Source organism: Trichomycterus rosablanca, chromosome 2, assembly GCF_030014385.1.
Source record: "Trichomycterus rosablanca isolate fTriRos1 chromosome 2, fTriRos1.hap1, whole genome shotgun sequence".
NCBI classification, from domain to species: domain Eukaryota; kingdom Metazoa; phylum Chordata; class Actinopteri; order Siluriformes; family Trichomycteridae; genus Trichomycterus; species Trichomycterus rosablanca.
Genome location: NC_085989.1, coordinates 5044001 through 5067984, shown reverse-complemented (window position 1 = coordinate 5067984; position 23984 = coordinate 5044001). Strand labels below are relative to the sequence as shown.

The window sequence follows — 23984 nt, the reverse complement described above, 5'->3', positions numbered from 1 at the left end:
ATGAAAGTAAAAATGCAACACACACACACTTTTTTAGACACACCTATATGTATATCACTTGCATGTTATTGGACTGTGGGAGGAAACCAGAGCTTCCGGAGAAAACCCTCGCAGACACGGGGAGAACATGTAAACTCCGCACAGAAGGACCCGGACTGCCCCGCTTGGGGATCGAACGCAGGACCTTCCACCTATGGACATAGTCCAGTCATCCCGCCCTAGCAGAGACGTGTCTGCTGCAGGCACTGCCAATTATGCCTGCTAGATGGCACCCAGCCGACCGGTGGCAATGCCGAGTTTCGAACTGAGGAGTTTACAATCCCCATGCTGGTGTGCTAGTGGAATATCCCTTTCTGCCACTTGGGCGCCCTTTGTGAAATAATTATTGAATGAAATAATCTTCTTATTTAGCATCAGCTTTGTGCTAAAGAAGGTCTGGAAAAGAAGAATAAGATCTAATTTGCATCAGGGCAGTTTTATTTATTTATCTATTAGGATTTTAACGTCATGTTTTACACACTTTGGTTACATTCATGACAAAAATGGTAGTTACTGGTTACACAAGATTCATCAGTTCACAAGTTTAATGTCAAACACAGTCATGGACAATTTTGTATCTCTAATTCACCTCACTTGGGAGGAAACTGGGGCTCCCAGAGGAAACCCACACTGACACGGGGGAGAACATGCAAACTCCACACAGAAAGGGGCTCTAACCCAGGACCTTCTTGCTGTGAGGCGGCAGTGCTACCCACTAAACCACCGTGCCGCCCCATAAGTGTGTGCATGACAATCTGTGTGAATGCACCAGTGCTTGATTTTTCTGCAGGCTGCGAACTAGTGTTTGTCACCCCTGATTGAGAATCTGCGCCGCGTGACGTCAGCAAAGCAGCGCGCGCGAACCGGATCGAGCGCGCGCGCCTCCGTCTCGAATGCGGGGGATCCAGATGCGCGCCTGTGCGCGGCAGAGCTGCACCACTGTAGCGCTCAGATTCCAGGAGAGGGATCGTACTCGGCGTTCCACCAACTACTGAGTAACACAGAGGACACAGAGCTGCACCGGAGTGTGGATGCCGCAGGAGGTACAAACTGCATCGAACCGGGAATAAGCGCCTGCTTGTTTGACTCGGCTGGAATTACGGCTTGGACGCGTCGGCGGGGAACTGGAGCGGACCTTCTGCTTCTGCACGTTTTACAATTTTCGGATTGTGTCGGGGTTCATCTGTTAGATTTTTTTTCGTCCATATTTCGGATCTCCTCCTGGTGGCCCCCATGTGATTGTATTCGCTTGATTGCTGGGAGGAAAGCGGGCACTGCTTTGCTCCTGAAGAGCCGCACGATTCTGGTGAACTAAGGCGCGTCATGGACGGAGAACTTCATTTGTATCTACGAAACGCATCCCTCGATGTGGAATAACTGCTGCTAAAAGAGATCAGGTAATTTGCATATTTTTTGTCATTTCTTCTTTTCTTCCTGTGCTTCTCTAAAAAGGGATACAACCTTTCGAGATCCGAAGTCGGGTTTGCATCTTGTGTGCGTGATCTTATTTACCGGATGATGTTTTCCCATTTTTTGCATTGTTGGGTTCCCTGAATATATACATTGCACCCATCAGTGCCTCGTTCGGCGATCATAAAGGGTACTAATATATAAAACATAGTATAAAATAAAAGTATCTAGTGTCACAGTTGAATAGTGATTTTTGCGCTTCTTATTTATTTACCAGTTGATAACTTTGCGCATTGTTGGATTATGAACAGTCAATGAGTTATAATCATTCATTACATCGAGTGATTATATAATTGCAAATAAAGATTTATGCACATTTAATAATTCTAGTCATTGTTTGCGAAAATAAAGATGCCATTGTGTCACACCTTATTTGCCTCTCTTTGGTTGGCATCTCATCCATCAATAGGTTACAATCCAAACACGACGCAGCTGCTTTTTGCGCACCAGTAGCCTATATAGACATTTCCAGCATGCACACCCATAATCTCTACATTTAGGCTGTATGCCAATTGCGCGCTCTTTTGTTTCTTGTGCATGCAGGTGGTGCTGATGGCACATTCGCCCATCTGTTGAGCGCAGCTTTTAGCTCGTATTAGGTGGAAATGCGCATTATTTGGTGCGATTCTCTTGCAGAGTACTACGCACCCCCCACCGCTTTCTGTTTAATTAGGGTAAAGTAACGAGCATCACCTGTCGGGTAGCAGTGCCCAGTGGGCTTCGATGCATTTAATTTAGAGCTACAGCTGGAAATGTACAAACCGGGATCTAGAATTGAATCGTTCTTTGAGTTGACATGCTCCAACTTATGGCATGTCAGGGTAAAAAATGCCCAGCACCTGTACCTTATTTATGTATTAATTGATCGATGCCACGTTTATATTTGGTTCAACCATATTAAAGACTTCATGGCATCAGTTCCTAGGGTCATCACACTGGTGCAATAGCATTTGTGCAGCATTAAAGCACTGGATTCCTAGAAATCTGCACATTTTCTCATTTTCCCTCCAGGAAAAGTAAAGGTGATGGTTTAGCACCCACACAAAGATGAAGAAAACAAACCATTATTATTATTATTGCATTAATGAATAGTAATGTAATAGTAACGTTATGCAATAAAATGTAGGGGCATCTGAGATCAATATACCCACCAGGCTAATAAAAATGCCTATAGTCTTATTCCAGCTTGTGCAGGTTCTGCCACTAATGATAGATAGTAAAATGCATAAAGCCGGTAATGCAGGATACTATTAATCAAAAGATCCTTGCATAGATGAATTTGCAGGATCAAAGCATTCAATTGCTTGAAATCAACATATAATGATGTTTCACCGTTTATGCCTATTCAGTCTGGTGAAAATGCCCAGTACATAGAGAAAAGAATCAGCTTGAGCTGATTACATGCACCCATGTAATGAATGGTCCTTGATAATGTAAGATATTGTTAAAACCACTTGCATGTGCATCTAGACCTAAAACACCAGCGCTGCATTGGCAGCATTAAAGCATTGGCTTAATATACATTAACATAAAACTGGTTCTTTCTTTTGCCAATTCAGTCTGCTGAAAATGCCCAATACCAGCACACAAACTGAATGAACATGTCCTGCTTTTCTTATGCATGAGATAAATAAAACTGAAATTATAAAATATTAGCATACAGGGTCAGTACACATGAGCTGCATTGGCATATCTGCAGCATTACAGATCCTTACTTATGCCAAGTCAGTTTGGTGAAAATGCCCCCACACTGGTGCTTAGTAAATAAACTATAGTCTTGGCATGTAGTGTACATCACTTATGCCAAGTCAGCCTGCGAGGAGGAATTTTAAAGAACTAAAGATTTTTATGGGTTTTTATGCCAATTTGTTTGGCACTTAGGATTGTCTTGCATCTTGAAAATGAATAAATTATATTGAATTGGCATCTAGGGCTGAGCATTCGCTGAGTTGGCCTTACATAAATTTTACATAAACAACTTATATTGTTTACATAAACAAGTTTCCTTTACCATGTCACTGGTGAAAAAGATGCACAATTATTGTACATAGAGAAACAACAGAGCTTCAGAGTTTGGGTGCCATCTAACATGGGTCTTGAGCTTGGTGCAAGATATGGGCATCTTGTATCAATACACTCAAAATGCATTGACATATGAGTAGCATTAACCTGCATGTCCTTACTTATGCCATGTAGGACTGGTGGTATGCCCAACACATGTGCAGAGGAAGGAAATAGCTTTAGTTTTGATTCACATATATACACATATGAGGATCAAGCTTGGATGGTGCATTTAAGATGGTAGAATGTGTGATATTGGCATGTGATTACTCAAGCCAGGTTAGATTTGTCAAAATGCATGGCACTCCTGCTCCTCGAATTTTGACAGTACTTGCTTTGGATGCCACTTGAATGGGCATCTTGGATCAATACACCTTAGGATGTGTGTGTTATTTAAGCACACCATTCAAAGAAATGGATATTTAGTCTAGGGTACATCAACTCTTATGCCCGGGTACATCATCTCTTATGCCAGGTCAACCTGGTAATAATGTATGAAGTTTTTATGCCATTTAGTTTAGAGCTCGAGCTTCTCTTGCAGCTTGGACAGGGTTAAATTATTTTGCACTGGCACATAGGGTCAGTACATTATAGTGCATGTGCTTGTACATTTTAGAGCTTGATCTTGGCTTGAAACTTGGATATGCCCCTCTCATGGGACTCTAGGGTCAGTACACTTAATCTTAATATGCATATGTGCACCATTAAAACATTGGCTTCCTAGAAATGACCATAAGACAATGTTCCTTTCATGTGCCAGGTGTGTTTGGTAGGCATGCCCAGTCTTCACATAAAATCCTCGGATGGAAGCAGCTCCAGGTTGGCACCTAGGGTGGAGCTTGGGCACGTCTAAAGATCTGGATATGGATAAATCCCCTTTGAAGCCCATAACACTATACACGCTAAACTAAACACCATGGATATTGGCATATGGGCGGCATTGAAACGTTAGGTTCATAGGAATTAACGTGTCTACTCAAATGCCAAGACAGCACCTGTGCATGGAAGAAAGAAAGCTCTCTTTTTGATGCCACCTGGTATGGACTTGAGCTTGGCTTGAAACTAATAAATGGGTGTGGAAATGCAGAAATCTGGCATGGCAAGATTTGATTCATCCCAGAGTGCATGGGCATTTAAGTCAATACATTTAAGGTACATATAATTATGGCATCTGTGAAGCATTAAAGAAGTGGAATCACGGGAATTGACACGTCCATGCGAATGCCAAGCCGGTCTGCTGAAAATGTCGGGCACCTGTGCATAGAGGAAAAACAGAATGTGCGGGTTGGCACTGAATACGCTGGAGCTGTATTGTTGGCTGCTGTGGATGCTGCCAAACACTGTAAGAGCTGCTCACTATCTAGCTTGGAAGCAATGGACCGTGGGTCAGTGCATATGGAATATGTGCCAGGTGACAGCTTGGCCTTGCCTGCTTGAGTAAACCCCAATCCCTGACCAGCCCACTTTTGCTTCCCCAAAATAACAACCCATATTTCCGGGCTCTCCAAGCCAGTGGCATTCTGAACCATTGTTTATGTGTGACAGGCAGAATACTTAGCATTTCATGGCGAGTGTAGGCGAGTGAGTAATGATTATTAAAAATGTGCATTAGCTGCTATGCAATTCTTCACTATGCTTCATTCTAGCTAATTATCATTATTCCCTACAAAACCAACCAATTTATTAACAATGAAGTAAAAGTTTCTATTTGAATTTTCTTAATTGGCAGGAAGTGGCATCAGGAATCAGAAGCTTGAGTATTTACTCTTGATGGGTATACACTGATCAGCCATAACATTAAAACCACCTCCTTGTTTCTACACTCACTGTCCATTTTATCAGCTCCACTTACCATATAGAAGCACTTTGTAGTTCTACAATTACTGACTGTAGTTCATCTGTTTCTCTACATACTGTTTTAGCCTACTTTCATTCTGTTCTTCAATGGTCAGGACTCTCACAGGACCACTACAGAGCAGGTATTATTTAGGTGGTGGATCATTCTCAGCACTGCAGTGACACTGACATGGTGGTGGTGTGTTAGTGTGTGTTGTGCTGGTATGAGTGGATCAGACACAGCAGCGCTGCTTGAGTTTGTAAACAATGTGTCCACTCACTGTCCATTCTATTAGACACTCCTACCTAGTTGGTCCACCTTGTAGATGTAAAGTCAGAGACGATCGCTCATCTATTGCTGCTGTTTGAGTTGGTCATCATCTAGACCTTCATCAGTGGTCCCAGGACGCTGCCCACGGGGCGCTGTTGGCTGGATATATTTGGTTGGTGGACTATTCTCAGTCCAGCAGTGACAGTGAGGTGTTTAAAAACTCCATTAGCGCTGCTGTGTCTGATCCACTCATACCAGTACAACACACACTAACACACCACCACCATGTCAGTGTCACTGCAGTGCTGAGAATGATCCACCACCTAAATAATACCTGCTCTGTGGTGGTCCTGTGGGGGTCCTGACCAAGTGAAGCTGATAAAATTAACAGTGAGTGCAGAAACAAGGAGGTGGTTTTAATGTTGTTTAAACTTTAAATAACATTAATTAGTGTTGAAGCAGATAGTAGGTGCTGCTGTTGAGGTAGGAAAGAGGTTACATTTATACAGCCTTCACTTTCTCTTTAGTTCACTCGAACCGGGGCTTAGGTTTCAGAGGTTGTGGGTTGGCATAGGAAAGTTAAACTTTGACTGCTGCACCACTTTAACATTCAATATTTTATCTACCTTAAATAATATTAATAGTAATAATAATTAATAATAATAACTATAATAATTGTGTATTTCTGCCATTATTGGCTAACTAAAGTTTCTGAACTGTGCTGTAGGATGAGTGTTAGCATCAACGTATCACTTAATCATTGGCATGTACTGTATATTAGGGCATGTCTGGCTGGCAAAACATTAGCTTAGGAGTGATGACAGGTCTGGAATTCACCCTTAAATCCATTAATTATTTCCAATTATTGCATTATGAAATCAGTGATCAGTAGAGTGATACAGGTGAGATGAGTTACACACACGTGGTGAGGAGTGAAACGTAACGTCGGTGATTTCTGAACAAGCTAACTGTATTTAGTCACATGTTGTGGTGTCTCTTTTAAAGCCATGTCTTAAATACACGTTTGTTTATGTCTTCAGTTCATTGATTGACGGGCATTTGGGTGGCGCAACATACACATCTAATACGCCAGAGTTCAGGTGTCAGCGGTGCCATCGGCTTGGCCGGTGGGTCAACAGAGACAACTACTCGTTTCTTAAGGAGGAAGGTCTGAACTGGGATTCTATTTAATAGGGAATTCCAGTGTAGCTGCTTCCATAACTGAAACAGCCCACATCTGGCAGGATACACCCGTGGGGTCCGCTCATAGAGGTGCAAAGAATGCTGACATGTACAAGTCCAGGATCATGACCTCAGAAAAGTCAGGATCAAACAGGTGACAATATAGACGCTCCTCTACCTGAAGAACATTAATGCTTGATGAGGTGCAGAGACTGCCGGTTAAAGGAACTAGTTTAGTTTACATACACATCTAATACGCCCGCGGAAAACGCAGAGACCCGAGTTCAGGTGTCGGCGGTGCCATCGTCTTAGCTGGACAGTCAACAGACACAATCACCGTTTCTGAGGGAGGGAGGGAGGTCTGGATAGGGATTCAGCATCTTGCTGCTACAACCTGATCACTTGCTGGTATCAGGTATAACAGCATGGTTAGAACATTTTAACCAAGCAGATGATGCCATTTAGGGTTTTAGGGTCAACCCTAAAACAACCCTGTGTATGACACGATAGTTTCTGGAGTGTTTTTGCAAGTCCTCATACCTTTTTGATCTACTATCCAGACATTTGCTGCTATCATTTCCCCTCCATTCTCTGAGGATTACAGACACGTTCCACCCCACCACAAACCTTTGATTGTATGTGATGTTGTTTATTATTCTCAGCCCAGAGAGAAAGTTAAAATCTCTTAGATTGTATTGATTCTTCGCCCCTCTGTTCTGTAGTACAGCACCTCCCGAGTCTTTGATGCAACATGTACTTGATGGGTTTTTTCTCCCATGGTGCACTCTGAGCCTAAACATGATATGTCATCTCGATGGGAAATTTAGACAAGCATTTTGTTTTGTGACAGCTCAATAATGTATTTATAGAGGGACCTGGTTCATTTGTTCATACGCTACGTGGTCGAAAATATGTGGACGCCTGTACTCGAGCTGGTAGGACATCCTGTTTTAACAGTGAAATGGTAACAGTGGGACGAGTGAATGCTTTTTGGTTTTTGTATATCTGTTACTGGCTGCTGTCTGAGATTTGTGTAAATGTGTTCATCAGGTTTAATAATGTAGTTGTAGAGGGACCTGGTTTATTGTTCATACGCTATATGGTCAAAAATATGTGAGTTGTAGAGGGACCTGGTTTATTGTTCATACGCTATATGGTCAAAAATATGTGAACGCCTGTATATGAGCTGGTAGGACATCCTGTTTTAACAGTGAAATGGTAACGGTGGGAATGAGTGAATGCTTTATGGTTTCTTCATATCTCGTACTGGCTGCTGTCTGAGATTTGTGTAAATGTGTTCAACAGGTTCAATAATGCAGTTGTAGAGGGACCTGGTTCATGTATTTATACGCTACATGGTCAAAAATGTGTGGACGCCTGTACATGAGCTGGTAGGACATCCTGTTTTAACCCTTGGTGGTTCTTAGAGCATCTGATCTTTTAGAAAATATGAGTTTGTGTGTGTGATATTGTGCCCTTTTTTACTCAAATGGGTGTTAATGTTAGACAAGGAGACCTAATAATTAAATGTGTGCAATAAATGTGAGCTGCATTGACATATAATCACACTATGAGCTTCCAGTATCAGTATGCAGTATTTATACTGTTATTACTTACATTTTTAGGTCAAATATGTCAGTATGATTATAATTATGCATGGTGTATGTTCGTATAAATTAACCCCCTTTTGCTGCTAAACCAGCCCTGCAACTGTGATGCTCTGTGTATTCTGACACCTTTCTATCAGAACCAGCATTAACTTCTTCAGCAATTTGAGCTACAGTAGCTCGTCTGTTGGATCGGACCGTACGGGCCAGCCCTTGCTCCCCACATGCATCAATGAGCCTTGGCCGCCCATGACCCTGTCGCCGGTTTACCACAGTTCCTTCCTTGGACCACTTTTGATAGATACTGACCACTGCAGTCCAGGAACAACCCACAAGAGCTGCAGTTTTGGAGATGCTCTGTCCCAGTCGTCTTGCCATCACAATTTGGTCCTTGTCAAACTCACTCAAATCCTCACGCTCGCCCATTTTTCCTGCTTCTAACATCAACTTTGAGGATAAAATGTTCACTTGCTGCCTGATATATCCCACACACTAACAGGTGCCGTGATGAAGAGATAATCAGTGTTATTCACTTCACCTGTCAGTGCTCATAATGTTATGCCTAGTTGGTGTATATATATATATATACTGTATATATATATATATATATTTATAATTTAAATATATATATATATATATATATATATATATATATATATATATATATAAATATAATTTTAATATACTGTGGATAATCAAAACCCATAATTGACCAGTAACTCACACAAAGACAATTTCTTAGTCATTCATAAATATAAACGTAAAAATAATTTAAAACAAACCCTCCGTTATGTTTATGTACTAATCTATGTTGCAATGTGACACCCAATATTAGAAACACACACACACACACACTGTTATCGTCTCCGTGAAATGAGCATGCAAATGCAATTTTATTCTAATAAGCATGTCTGAAATATGCAAACCATAAACTGTAGAATACAACATGAAGGATAGCGTGTAATTACATTCAGCCTGAGCTGGCTGTGTTTTATCGCATTCACCTTCGTCTAGTAATTGACTACACACACACACCGAGAACAGACACTGTAGCTGAGGTGGGTGTGTAAATATTTGTAAGTACGAGCTGATGGTGGAGGAGTGAGTGATAATGAAATCCCTCAGATTTGGTGTGCACTCCTGGGTCTTCCACGGTGTGCATACGGCTCCGGTACTTAGCCGTGACATAAGGGAACCTGAATCCGGTTAAATCACATCATATTACATCTCTGTTTGCTTTACCCTTTTCCGAAAGGATCTTCAACTTCAGAAATCGAAAGCCCTCTCACCTGGCGTACTGAGTAAAATAAACACTTTTGCACCTGCTGCATATCGACAGACTTGGGGATGTGTTCAGAGATGAGTTACACACACGTGGTGAGGAGTGAAAGGTAACGTCATTCAGCTTGTTCTTTTGGTGTTTCCTTTAAAGCCATGCCGTAAATACACGTTTGTTTATGTATTCAGGCATTTGGGTGGCGCAACATACACATCTAATACGCCAGCGGAAAACTCCCATCGCCCTGGCCGGACGGTCAACAGAGACAATTAAGGGCGGGAGGTCTGAACTGGGATTCAATTTAATAAACAGAGGGAATTTCAGTGTAGAGGGAATAGAGATGCAAAGAATGCTGACAAGTCAAGGATCATTACCTCAGAAAAAGTGTCAGGATCAAACAGGTGACAATAAAGACGCTCCTCTACTTAAAGCACATAAACACTTGATGAAAACTCAGAGACCCAGGTGTCAGCAGTGCCATCAGCCTGGCCGGACAGTCAACAGCCACAATCACTTGTTTGTTAGGGAGGGAGGTCGTGATAGGGATTCAACATCCTGCTGCTGTTACAGAGGAATAAACAGAGAAAATTTCAGTGTAGCAGCTACCCCAACTGAAACAGCCCATGTCTGACAAGATACACCCGTGGGGTTTCCTCATAGAGGGGCAAACAGGTGCTGACATATGAGTCCAGGATCATGACCTTAGAAAAATATACAGATGCTCCTCTACCTGAAGCACAATAACATTTGATGAGGGGCAGAGACTGCAGTTTAAAGGAACTGTCACTGTCAGTCATCTCCTCCTCCCTTCCCCAGGCTGGTGGCCACTAGAGGCATAGCATGTAGGCACGACACTGTAGTCTTCACCCCCCTGCCAAGCTATAACCTACAGCGTAATACCATGTTCTGTTCTGTTTAATGATCTAAAACCATTCAGTGTGACAAATATGCAATAATAGAAGCAGCGCTGGAATCAGATGGGGGGGCATTTACTTTTTTACAGTGCTGTTTTTTAAAGGCTTTAATCTGTAACAGTGTAATTCACATTGACAGAGGCTTATCTTCTAAAGGTCATTCGGGCTGCGCAGAATGTTTGATCTGAGATGTAAATGTCTACACTGTCATTTGTTTAGTGAAGGGTCAAACTTATCTCACATCTCTGTAGTGAAGAGTGTGTACACTGGGTTTTAAACAAATGCCATTAGGACCCTTTTTTTTGGATCTTTTAGTTTTATTTTTTTTCTTCATAGCATTGATGAAATTTCATCATCCAGTCCAGGTGCTTGGCTCATTTTCTCGTCCAGGAAGTGATAATAACCATCTGTTTGTTTGCTAAGCCATATTGGACTTGCAAAGTTAATAAACGATTCTGTAACATCGCTTTCTGGAGTTCATCCACACATAAAAACAAAATGATCAAACAAAACCTACCCACATATGCAATGGTCTAAAGTATGTAGACACCTGATCAACTGAAGGACACTTCCACAACATGAACATTAATAATGTTTTTACTACTGTATTATATTATGAGAGATCTTCTGCACTTTTATATGTTGGTTGGAAGCGGTGAGGGTGTGAGGAGTAGTAACTGGTAGTGTCTAAGAGACTGAGAGACGCTTCGGAGATAGTTCGGATTTAGCTCCATCTGATTTCCACCTTTTTGTACACTCAAAGCTTTAAGGGGAAGAAAATTGTGATGATGATGTGAAATCAGAGGTGCATCAGTGGCTACACGCTCAAGCATAAGATTTTTTGCTGATGGATTTAAAAAGAGTTTTTTTTTTTTCTCCAATTTTTTTTTACCCAATTTCCCCCCTAATCTAGTCGTATCCAATCACCCTTTCTGCGTTATTCTTCACCTCTACCGATACAACCCTCCATTGCCGACCGAGGTGTTTAGCAACTGACACACGTCCAGTACTGACTGCATCTTTTCACCTGCACGAGGCGAGTTCATATGTGGATCAGCCTTGTGCACGGAGAGCCACACCCTGATCAGCATTATTCCTCTACTCTGTGCAGGTGCCATCAATCAGCCAGCAGAGGTCGTAATTGCACCAGTTATGAGGAACCCTGGTTCGGCTCATTCCACCCTATGAACAACAGCCAATCGATTTGAATACAATGTATTCAAAATCTCAGCTCGGGTGTGCTAGCGTGTTTTACGGCTGTGCCACCTGAGCGGCCTTAATAAATAGAGTTCAAAAAAGTGTGGAAACTTTTTGAAGAACCCTCGTATAAAGGACATTTTTGCATGCATGTTTTTTCACCACACATGTGTAACCAAATCCTGAACACCCAGAATGTGTAGTCTATGAACAACTTATTAATATTGATCGCTAAACCATTTAGGAAACACTACACACCCAAAAGTATGTGGACACCTGATCATGAGCTTGTTGGAAGTTCCTCCACCAGTTTTTGGACTGTGTCCTGGAAAATGTGTGCTGATCCAGTTAAACAAGCTTTTGTAAGGTCGGGTATTGATGTTGGAGGTGAAAGCCTGTCACGCAATCAGTGTCCCAGTTCATCCCATAATGGTTCAATAGCTTAAAGGTCCAGACTTTTAAAGATTCTCCTTGGGTCCAGCTGGAACTGTTGCATTTTTTTAATATAAATAATTGATTTTACACACTTGTTAGCAATACGTGGCTAAAATACTGGAACATAATACTTTGTTCTATATTGTACGCATTATGGCTGTTGCTATGCTGCTAAAATCAGTTTAAATATGAACATTATCAGGATATTCTTGGAATTCCTGTTATTCATGGTGTTAACAAGTGCAGCTGTTTTCCCTCCATGCCCGAGACCTTTCTCCGGGTGATTATGAGGCGTAGCGCAGCCCTCTGTGCAGCTTCAGTAAGTAGGATAGAGCCGTGTGTAGAAAAGCTGTTAAGTAAATTTTCCCCACTGCGCTTCTTCTTGCTCCCATAATGCACTGTGCTGCACATGAATAGGCGCATTACACTCTAAAGAAAATCTGAAAATTACAGCCCAAAGATTATACCACTCACGCTACCCGAGTCCCGTGCATATGTGAATATTAGGTAAAAATAAAGGCAGTTAAGTTATTGTTCTGCCTTCTGCCTATAAAACTCATTTTATAACCTTTAAACAACAAATGCAATTTACAGCAATTTTCCTGCTGTTTTTTCAGGTCGTGTAAGTTATAAATGCTGGAACTCGCTAATAAAAAATCACTGTATGAACCAGGAGAACTTCTGCTTTCTAAAGACGAGTGTGTCGCATCAAGAAACACCTATAAATTATATTATGTACTGTAGAGGGAGAAATATGCAAATCTCTTCGAATGTTTGTTTGAGGTTCATTGTTTTTAAATATTTTTACCAATTTTTGCACACATTTGTTGACAAACTGGAGTTTTCATTCCATATATATCAGTGTTTGCTATATATTTCCTGTTTGGCTTGCCATAATATATATATATATAATGAAATTTGTTGAGGGGGCCCGACATTTTTTTTTGCACTGGGGCCCATGAATCCATAGTTACGCTACTTTACTCACTTCCAGTTCCACAAAAAATATTTGAAATTAAATAAAAATCTTTGATTTACCAGACACATCTGATTATTTCCCGCTGTGATCAGTCAAGCAAAAATAAAAGAGGTAGCAAAAATGACTGGAGACTAAAACATTACACCGTTACACATCTGTATGATTAAACAGCAATTGTGCTTCCTCATTCACCAGTCCTCTCACTTCATGTGTTTCTAATTTGAGTGCTGAAATAACTTTTTTTCTGCATGACTGAGCTTGAATGATACCCGTCTCCACTTATCACAAATTTGTCTTCCGGAACTAATTTCCATAGCAGCATGTTTAACGTTTTAATGAGTTTTCATTGCATATTGATTGCAAATTGATATCTTTTGTTGAGGGCTGTGAGGATATTGAGGCAGAATGCTTCTTCGTGACAGGACCTGTCAGTCTTTCTAAAAGGGATTGTGTGTATCCCGTGTGTGTGTGTGTGTGTGTGTGTGTGTGCTGACTTCATCTGGATAATTCAATGCATGGATAAAATAAATGGAGCTCACACAGGCATAAACACATCATCAAGGTGAGAGACGGAAATGTAATCAGTGAGTGTGGTCAATCAGATGAGATGGGCGCGGAGAGGTGAGGTAAAAAAAAAACACCCAAACACTGTGCTCTGGCATGATTACACTGAGATTAATATGACATGCGGTATTAAAATCAATCACACAGGCTACTATGTTAGAGTAAATAAAGTTAAAAAAGACACTCATGCGTAGCACTGTTTATAATCACTACACTTTTTACTGGTGCAGGCTGGAAATATTTAGACATATTTAGGGTCTGGGTTTTAGTTTTGGTGTAGGTGGTATGGGTCTTGGTTTCTGTTTTGGTGTTTGGGGTATACACCGATCAGCCATAACACTAAAACCATCTCCTTGTTTCTACACTCACTGTCAATTTTATCAGCTCCACTTTTTTAGCCTGCTTTCACCCTGTTCTCCAATGGTCAGGACCCCCACAGGACCACTACAGAGCAGGTATTATTTAAGTGGTGGATCATTCTCAGCACTGCAGTGAAACTGACATGGTGGTGGTGTGTTAGTGTGTGTTGTGCTGGTATGAATGGATCAGACACAGCAGCGCTGCTGGACTTTTTAAACACTGTGTCCACTCACTGTCCACTCTATTAGACACTCCTACCTAGTTGGTCCACCTTGTAGATTTAAAGTCAGAGACGATCGCTCATCTATTGCTGCTGTTTGAGTTGGTCATCCTTGAGATCTTCATCAGTGGTCACAGGACGCTGTCGGCTGGATATTTTTGGTTGGTGGACTATTCTCAGTCCAGCAGTGACAGTGAGGTGTTTAAAAATCTCCAGCCGTACTTCTGTGTCTGATCCACTCATACCAGCACAACACACACTAACACACCACCACCATGTCAGTGTCACTGCAGTGCTGAGAATGATCCACCACCCAAATAATACCTACTTTGTAGTGGTCCAGGGAGAGTCCCACAGTCTACAGTCAGTAATTGTAGAACTACAAAGTGCTTCTATACGGTAAGTGGAGCTGATAAAATGGACAGTGATTGTAGAAACGAGGAGGTGGTTTTAATGTTATGGCTGATCAGTATATACAGTATATATATATATATATATATAATGCAGGTACTTCCATGGATTTACTATAGGTCCAGACTGAAAAGAAACTAAAATGAATTATTGCACTTTATATTAAATTAAAAATAAAGTAGACCCATACAGGAAGTCTCGGCACCTTTAATACTGCCACTTCTGGTCTTACAGTGATTTAACAAGTCATAAGTAGCTCAGGTAAAGTACTGAGTGAGGTTTAATACCCTCTTCAGACTAATCTCAGGTACTTAAGGGAACTCATTGGAGATCCCAGGTGTACAATATCCAACCACAGGAAGACTAGGTATCTAAGAGCTTCATTGATTAACACAGGTCTGGACCTTCATATTGCATTCCAGAGGTCGATGGAGCACGCTGAAATGTGTAAGAACTTCAGATGATAAGATGTTTGGTTTTAACTTTGATCTCCTATCGCTGAGGAAGTGTCCAATAAATGTAAAGTGTTGCGCTAGCCAACTTGTGTTTTCAGTGCTTTCCTCTGCAGTGGTATGGATCTCGATTTTATTTAGATCTCAGTGGTATGGGACCTGATTTTATTTAGGTCTCAGTGGTATGGGACCTGATTTTATTTAGGTCTCAGTGGTATGGATCTTGATTTTGTTTAGGTCTCAGTGGTATGGATCTTGATTTTATTGAGGTCTCAGTGGTATGGGACCTGATTTTATTTAGGTCTCAGTGGTATGGATCTTGATTTTGTTTAGGTCTCAGTGGTATGGATCTTGATTTTGTTTAGGTCTCAGTGGTATGGATCTTGATTTTGTTTAGGTCTCAGTGGTATGGATCTTGATTTTGTTTAGGTCTCAGTAGTATGGATCTTGATTTTGTTTAGGTCTCAGTGGTATGGATCTTGATTTTGTTTAGGTCTCAGTGGTATGGGACCTGATTTTATTTAGGTCTCAGTGGTATGGGACCTGATTTTATTTAGGTCTCAGTGGTATGGATCTTGATTTTTTTCAGGTCTCAGTGGTATGGATCTTGATTTTGTTTAGGTCTCAGTGGTATGGATCTTGATTTTGTTTAGGTCTCAGTGGTATGGGACCTGATTTTATTTAGGTCTCAGTGGTATGGATGTTGATTTTGTTTAGGTCTCAGTGGTATGGATCTTGATTTTGTTTAGGTCTCCATGGTATGGATCTTGATTTTGTTTAGGTCTCAGTGGTATGGATGTTGATTTTGTTTAGGTCTCAGTGGTATGGATGTTGATTTTGTTTAGGTCTCAGTGGTATGGATCTTGATTTTGTTTAGGTCTCAGTGGTATGGATCTTGATTTTGTTTAGGTCTCAGTGGTATGGGACCTGATTTTATTTAGGTCTCAGTGGTATGGGACTTGATTTTGTTTAGGTCTCAGTGGTATGGATGTTGATTTTGTTTAGGTCTCAGTGGTATGGATCTTGATTTTGTTTAGGTCTCCGTGGTATGGGACTTGATTTTGTTTAGGTCTCAGTGGTATGGATCTTGATTTTGTTTAGGTCTCAGTGGTATGGGACTTGATTTTGTTTAGGTCTCAGTGGTATGGATGTTGATTTTGTTTAGGTCTCAGTGGTATGGATCTTGATTTTGTTTAGGTCTCAGTGGTATGGATCTTGATTTTGTTTAGGTCTCAGTGGTATGGATGTTGATTTTGTTTAGGTCTCAGTGGTATGGATGTTGATTTTGTTTAGGTCTCAGTGGTATGGATCTTGATTTTGTTTAGGTCTCAGTGGTATGGGACTTGATTTTGTTTAGGTCTCAGTGGTATGGGACTTGATTTTGTTTAGGTCTCAGTGGTATGGATCTTGATTTTGTTTAGGTTTCAGTGGTATGGATCTTGATTTTGTTTAGGTCTCAGTGGTATGGGACTTAATTTTGTTTAGGTCTCAGTGGTATGGGACTTGATTTTGTTTAGGTCTCAGTGGTATGGATGTTGATTTTGTTTAGGTCTCAGTGGTATGGATCTTGATTTTGTTTAGGTCTCAGTGGTATGGATCTTGATTTTGTTTAGGTCTCAGTGGTATGGGACCTGATTTTATTTAGGTCTCAGTGGTATGGATCTTGATGTTATTTAGGTCTCAGTGGTATGGGACCTGATTTTGTTTAGGTCTCAGTGGTATGGGACCTGATTTTATTCAGGTCTTAGTGGTATGGATCTTGATTTTGTTTAGGTCTCAGTGGTATGGAGCTTGATTTTGTTTAGGTCTCAGTGGTATGGATGTTGATTTTGTTTAGGTCTCAGTGGTATGGGACTTGATTTTATTTAGGTCTCAGTGGTATGGATGTTGATGTTATTTAGGTCTCAGTGGTATGGGACTTGATTTTATTTAGGTCTCAGTGGTATGGGACTTGATTTTGTTTAGGTCTCAGTGGTATGGATGTTGATTTTGTTTAGGTCTCAGTGGTATGGATCTTGATTTTGTTTAGGTCTCAGTGGTATGGATCTTGATTTTGTTTAGGTCTCAGTGGTATGGATGTTGATTTTGTTTAGGTCTCAGTGGTATGGATGTTGATTTTGTTTAGGTCTCAGTGGTATGGATGTTGATTTTGTTTAGGTCTCAGTGGTATGGATCTTGATTTTGTTTAGGTCTCAGTGGTATGGGACTTGATTTTGTTTAGGTCTCAGTGGTATGGGACTTGATTTTGTTTAGGTCTCAGTGGTATGGATCTTGATTTTGTTTAGGTTTCAGTGGTATGGATCTTGATTTTGTTTAGGTCTCAGTGGTATGGGACTTAATTTTGTTTAGGTCTCAGTGGTATGGGACTTGATTTTGTTTAGGTCTCAGTGGTATGGATGTTGATTTTGTTTAGGTCTCAGTGGTATGGATCTTGATTTTGTTTAGGTCTCAGTGGTATGGATCTTGATTTTGTTTAGGTCTCAGTGGTATGGATGTTGATTTTGTTTAGGTCTCAGTGGTATGGATGTTGATTTTGTTTAGGTCTCAGTGGTATGGATGTTGATTTTGTTTAGGTCTCAGTGGTATGGATCTTGATTTTGTTTAGGTCTCAGTGGTATGGGACTTGATTTTGTTTAGGTCTCAGTGGTATGGGACTTGATTTTGTTTAGGTCTCAGTGGTATGGATCTTGATTTTGTTTAGGTTTCAGTGGTATGGATCTTGATTTTGTTTAGGTCTCAGTGGTATGGGACTTAATTTTGTTTAGGTCTCAGTGGTATGGGACTTGATTTTGTTTAGGTCTCAGTGGTATGGATGTTGATTTTGTTTAGGTCTCAGTGGTATGGATCTTGATTTTGTTTAGGTCTCAGTGGTATGGATCTTGATTTTGTTTAGGTCTCAGTGGTATGGGACCTGATTTTATTTAGGTCTCAGTGGTATGGATCTTGATGTTATTTAGGTCTCAGTGGTATGGGACCTGATTTTGTTTAGGTCTCAGTGGTATGGGACCTGATTTTATTCAGGTCTTAGTGGTATGGATCTTGATTTTGTTTAGGTCTCAGTGGTATGGAGCTTGATTTTGTTTAGGTCTCAGTGGTATGGATGTTGATTTTTTTTAGGTCTCAGTGGTATGGGACTTGATTTTATTTAGGTCTCAGTGGTATGGATGTTGATGTTATTTAGGTCTCAGTGGTATGGGACTTGATTTTATTTAGGTCTCAGTGGTATGGGTGTTGATTTTGTTTTGGTCTCTGTGTTTTAGAACCTGGTTTGTTGTTGCTCTTGACGTTATAGATCTTGTTTTTTTTTCATCTTTGTGATTTAAGTCATGGTTTTAGTTTGATCTCAATGGTGTGGTCTTGTCCCATTCTTAGTGGTATGGGTCCTGGTTTAGTTTTGAAACCAATGAAAGTCAGATTAGAAGCAGATTAAGCTTTAGTGCTCTCATATAACTTCAGTTTTGTACAGCTACTGTTCCTATCCAGCTAACAGCATGATCATCAGTAATGACTGAAGCCAAGGGAGGTATATCCATGTACGAGCACTTTCAGCTTAAATCCAGACAGAAATCTTTTTTTACATAAAAGAGATGATGCCATCTGCAAGTCCTATTAAATCAAGTAAATGTAATAAAAGAAGCCGGGCAAGGCCGGCATGACAGGCTATAACGCTGAATCACAGATTGTAGCACTGACGCGAGCTGGTTTCAGAGAGCTTTTTGTGCCACTGTGAGAACTGTTAATTGCGATGACGCCACAGAAAAGCACTTCCAAGAGAAGAAAAGTGCCTTTTTTGCACCGTCAAGAAATGCCATTAAAGTCAAGGTTCAAACAACAGGCACAAATGGCAATTAAGAGAGTAGTCAATTAATGTGGGGTACGTCTGGAAGCCACTCTGACTGAGAACATGTCTGTTGATTAAAATGCTTTTTTATAAGTGGATTAAAAGGATCTGCTTTCTTAACAAACTGCACAGTGGCATCAACAAAAGCGATGAACAGTGTCTACATGACAGCTGTGTATATTTAACACATAGATCAGGGATGTGACTGAGAATAGTCCACCAACCAAATATATCCAGCCAATAGCGCCCCATGGGCAGCGTCCTGTGACCACTGATGAAGGTCTAGAAGATGAGCAACTCAAACAGCAGCAATAGATGTGCGATCGTCTCTGACTTTACATCTACAAGGTGAACCAGTTAGGTAGGAGTGTCTAATAGAGTGGACAGTGAGTGGACACAGTATTTAAAAACTCCAGCAGCACTGCTGTGTCTGATCCACTCATACCAGCACAACACACACTAACACACCACCACCATGTCAGTGCCACTGCAGTGCTGAGAATGATCCACCACCTAAATAATACCTGCTCTGTAGTGGTCCTGTGGGGGTCCTGACCATTGAAGAACAGGGTGAAAGCAGGGTAACAAAGCATGCAAAGAAACAGATGGACAGTCAGTAATTGTAGAACTACAAAGTGCTTCTATATGGTAAGTGGAGCTGATAAAATGGACAGTGCATGTAGAAACAAGGAGGTCCCATCAATAAAGCGTTCATGAGTGATAAAATGTGTGCCGTACCGAGAAGCACGTTAAGATCATCTCACTCGGTCCTGCTCAGAACGTGAATCATCAGTTTGTCCAGCGTATCCACAATGTACTCGCTGACCACAGTTAGTCATACAGAAGTGACCTGCGTGTCCAGAGCAACTGTTACATTATCACATCGCTGTAGTGTCCATATAACCTAAATTTCACTTCGAAGTGCAAAAGAAGTGATGCTGGTTCGCAAAGGGCAATCACTACCCAGAAATACTAAATGCAGGATAGTAAGTAGGCATAGTAAGATAACATTGTGCCAGTCCACCACAGGGTAACACACACTTAACTGTTCACTTACTTACTCACAACTCACCCGACAGTAACCCGTACAGACACGGTGACCAGAGGTCCAGATTAAATCCAAGCACCCAAGTTGCTTTGTGGCACTCACTTCACCAGTTACACCACTGTATTACCGTACTGTCTGTCTGTGTTCGGTCAGGCCGCCTCACATACCGACACATTGATTCCTGCTTGCACAAAGGTCATGTGTAAGTTTGGAGTCAGTATTCACATCTTATTCCAGGGCAGAGCGTTATTTAATCATAATGCACTCTATTACAGTCTGAATGGTCCAAAAAATCTGGTGAAGACAGAGAAAATCAATAAAAACCATCACTGATGACTATACCAACATACAACTGAAAAACATCTCATAACTGAGACTGTAACAGTCATTTCTATTTACGCCCTATTTCAGTCTTCCTCAAACTGTTGCAATGATTATATACACCGATCAGCCATAACATTAAAACCACCTCCTTGTTTCTATACTCACTGTCCATTTTATCAGCTCCACTTACCATAAAGAAGCACTTTGTAGTTTTACAATTACTGACTGTAGTCCATTTGTTTCTCTGCATGCTTTGTTAGCACCTGCTGCTCTTCAATGGTCAGGACCCCCACAGGACCACCACAGAGCAGGTATTATTTGAGTGGTGGATCATTCTCAGCACTGCAGTGACACTGACATGGTGGTGGTGTGTTAGTGTGTGTTGTGCTGGTATGAGTGAATCAGACACAGCAGCACTGCTGGAGTTTTTAAACACCTCACTGTCCCTGCTGGAGTGAGACCAAAAACATTCAGTCAACAGCGCCCCGTGGGCAGCATCCTGTGACCACTGATGAAGACCTCAAAGATGACCAACTCAAACAGCAGCAATAAATGAGTGATCGTCTCTGACTTTACATCTACAAGGTGGACCAACTAGGTAGGAGTGTCTAATAGAGTGGACAGTGAGTGGACACGGTATTTAAAAACTCCAGCAGCGCTGCTGTATCTGATCCACTCATACCAGCACAACACACAGTAACACACCACCACCATGTCAGTGTCACTGCAGTGCTGAGAATGATCCACCACCTAAATAAAACCTGCTCTATGGTGGTCCCGTGGGGGTCCCGACAATTGAAGAACAGATAGACTACAGTCAGTAATTGTAGAACTACAAAGTGCTTCTATATGGTAAGTGGAGCTGATAAAATGGACAGTGAGTGTAGAAACAAGGAGGTGGTTTTAATGTTATGGCTGATCAGTGTATATTTTACCATCTTAATTCTCCAAATAAACATTACATTTATTTTCAAAGATGTCTTTAGAAATTCCAGAAATAAACAAGGAAATATTTGAATAAATTAATTAAAAGAAAAATTAATTCATTGTGGTTGTGTTTTTAATTTGTTAAGGTGCATTTGCTAGTTTGGTAAATAAAAAATAAATAAATCTTTATTCACCCCTCAATATAGATTTTTTTTAGGCCCCTGTGTCCTAAAAGTGTTTTTCTTTTTAATAAACAATACTTAATAATTTTGTATTATCATTTAATTGGTACAGGCGCTTTAATTGGATTTAAAACCACTTGGTTCAATCATGCTGCCAACTGACGTGACTTTCCTAGAAAACAGGAGCTACCTGGGGTTTACTGTCAGAGAAATCATATGAAATTAGACATTAATCGTAACGACTGGCTTGACTGAGGAGAATAAAACACATTGTCACTCAAACTGCTGGTATTAAAATAATTAGTCTTGTCAGAGCCTCGGGTGAATCCACATCCTAGTATGAAGCTGAGGGAAAAAAGGATTCACTGGAGTCGGAAAGTGAGTCAGAAATGGAGGATACATTTGGAACTGTAATATGTATCGTAACCCCAACCCCCCCAAAAAATGAGTAAATCCTTATATTATATTATCTTATATTATATAACTAACCAACAGGGAAAATATGCAGTGAGTCAATTTATCTCAAATAAATTAAAAGGCAGCGGTATAACCGGAGTACCACATGACAAATTACTTCAGAATCAGCTTCAGAAATATTGGCTCCCCTGGTAAAGGGTAATAAAAAAAGCAATTAATTAGCTCAGTTTTACATTAAAAATATAAGACCTATCATCTTTAAATGAAGTGAAGTGATTTAGCACTTTTTTTAACCTGCCTTTGATCACATAACAGCACTTCACCAAGGCTTCTCCTATAATGCCTGGTGATATCTGAAAGCATTTCTTTATAATGTGTCAAAAGCTGACCGTGAGCCTGATAGATATCCTTCTCCAACACCACTGTCATTAGTTTAGAGTCAGTGCAACTACACTATATGAACAAAAGTATTGGGACACCGTTTTTAATTGTTGAATTCATGTGGTTTTGCCAGAACAATTGCAAACAGGTGTAAAAAATCAATTATATAAAGGAATTACAACCCCAAATCAGAAAAAGTTGGGACAGTATGAAATATGCAAATAAAATAAAAATGCGTGTATTCTGGTCAGATGAATCAGCATTCCAGTTTTTTTTTTTTTTTGTTTGTTTTTGGGAAAAAATGGATGCCGTGTGCTCCGGATCAAAGACGAAAAGGACCATCCAGACTGTTATCAGCAACAAGTCCAAAAGCCAGGGTCTGTCATGGCATGGGGTCGTGTCAGTGCCCTTGGCAAAGGTCATTTACACTTCTGTGATGCAGCATTAATGCAGAAAAAAGTACATTGAGATCTTAGAGCAGCATGTGCTGCCTTCAATGCATTTTTCAACAAGACAATGCAAAACCTCCTGCTGCACATGTTACAAAGGCATGGCTGCGGAAGAAGAGGGTACGGGTACTGGACTGGCCTGCCTGCAGTCCTGACCTTTCCCCAATAGAGAACGTGTGGAGAATTTTGAAACGAAAAATGCGACAACGACGACCCCGTACTGTTGCACATCGTAAGACATGTTTGCAGGAAGAACGAGACAAAATAAAAGCTGAAGCACTAAATCACTTGGTCTCCTCGGTGGCAAAACGTCTTTGAAGTGTGGTGAAAAGGAACGGCAACATTACAAAGTGGTAAATGCTTTACTGTCCCAACTTTTTTTAGAATGTGTTGCAGGTCTGAAATGCAGGAATGGATGTTTATTAATGAATTAAATAAAGTTGAGCAGATCAAACATGAAATATCTCAGTTTTATCCTGTCTGCAATCAAATAAAAGTCAAAGTAAATGTAAGAAACTCTGTGTTTTTTATTATTTGCTTTTTCCATGCTGTTCCATTTTTTTCTGATTTGGGGTTGTATATGCTGTAAATTTTGCAGCAGGAGTTTAGAGAATGCCCTGTTCCAGTATGACTGTACCTCTACAATGCAAGTTCAATAAAGACATGACAAAAGAAACTCCAGTGTCCTGCACAGAGCCCTGACCTCAGCCCCAATTGAGGATTTCTTGACCAACATTAGTGCCTTGCTATACAAATGCTCTTTTTTTATACTGAATGGTCACAAATTCCCACAAACATACTTCATATTCTTATAAGAAGCCTTCTCAGAAGAGTGGCTGTTGTTATAGCTGAAAAGATCACATAGTGGTCACTTTATTTTAATAGTATTTCTTTTTGATATAGGATGTTAAATATGTTCTATGTTACATATCATACATGTGTAATTGTCCACCAAAGCAAATTCCTCGTATGTGTAACATACCTGGCGAAATAAAGTGATTCTGATTCTGATGTCCAACAAGCTCATGATCAGGTGGTCATTCAGTGTATAACACCCCTCTTTCTGCGTCCATATAACTGGATGGGAGTTTTCCAAACTCAGAGACCCGAGTTGTGTTTTTAGCTGCTTTAGACTTCG

General features: G+C 40.7%; 1 protein-coding gene across 1 annotated transcript in view; it reads left to right on the top strand.

Annotated features, from left to right (window-relative positions):
• The first annotated feature begins 1242 nt into the window (after positions 1-1242).
• The window catches only part of adgrb2 (adhesion G protein-coupled receptor B2), a 327164-nt gene continuing 304422 nt past the window's right edge, over positions 1243-23984 (top strand). The window contains exon 1 of the mRNA XM_063010315.1: positions 1243-1436. The gene's annotated coding sequence lies outside the window, so the exon portion shown is untranslated. The remainder of the gene's footprint in view (positions 1437-23984) is intronic.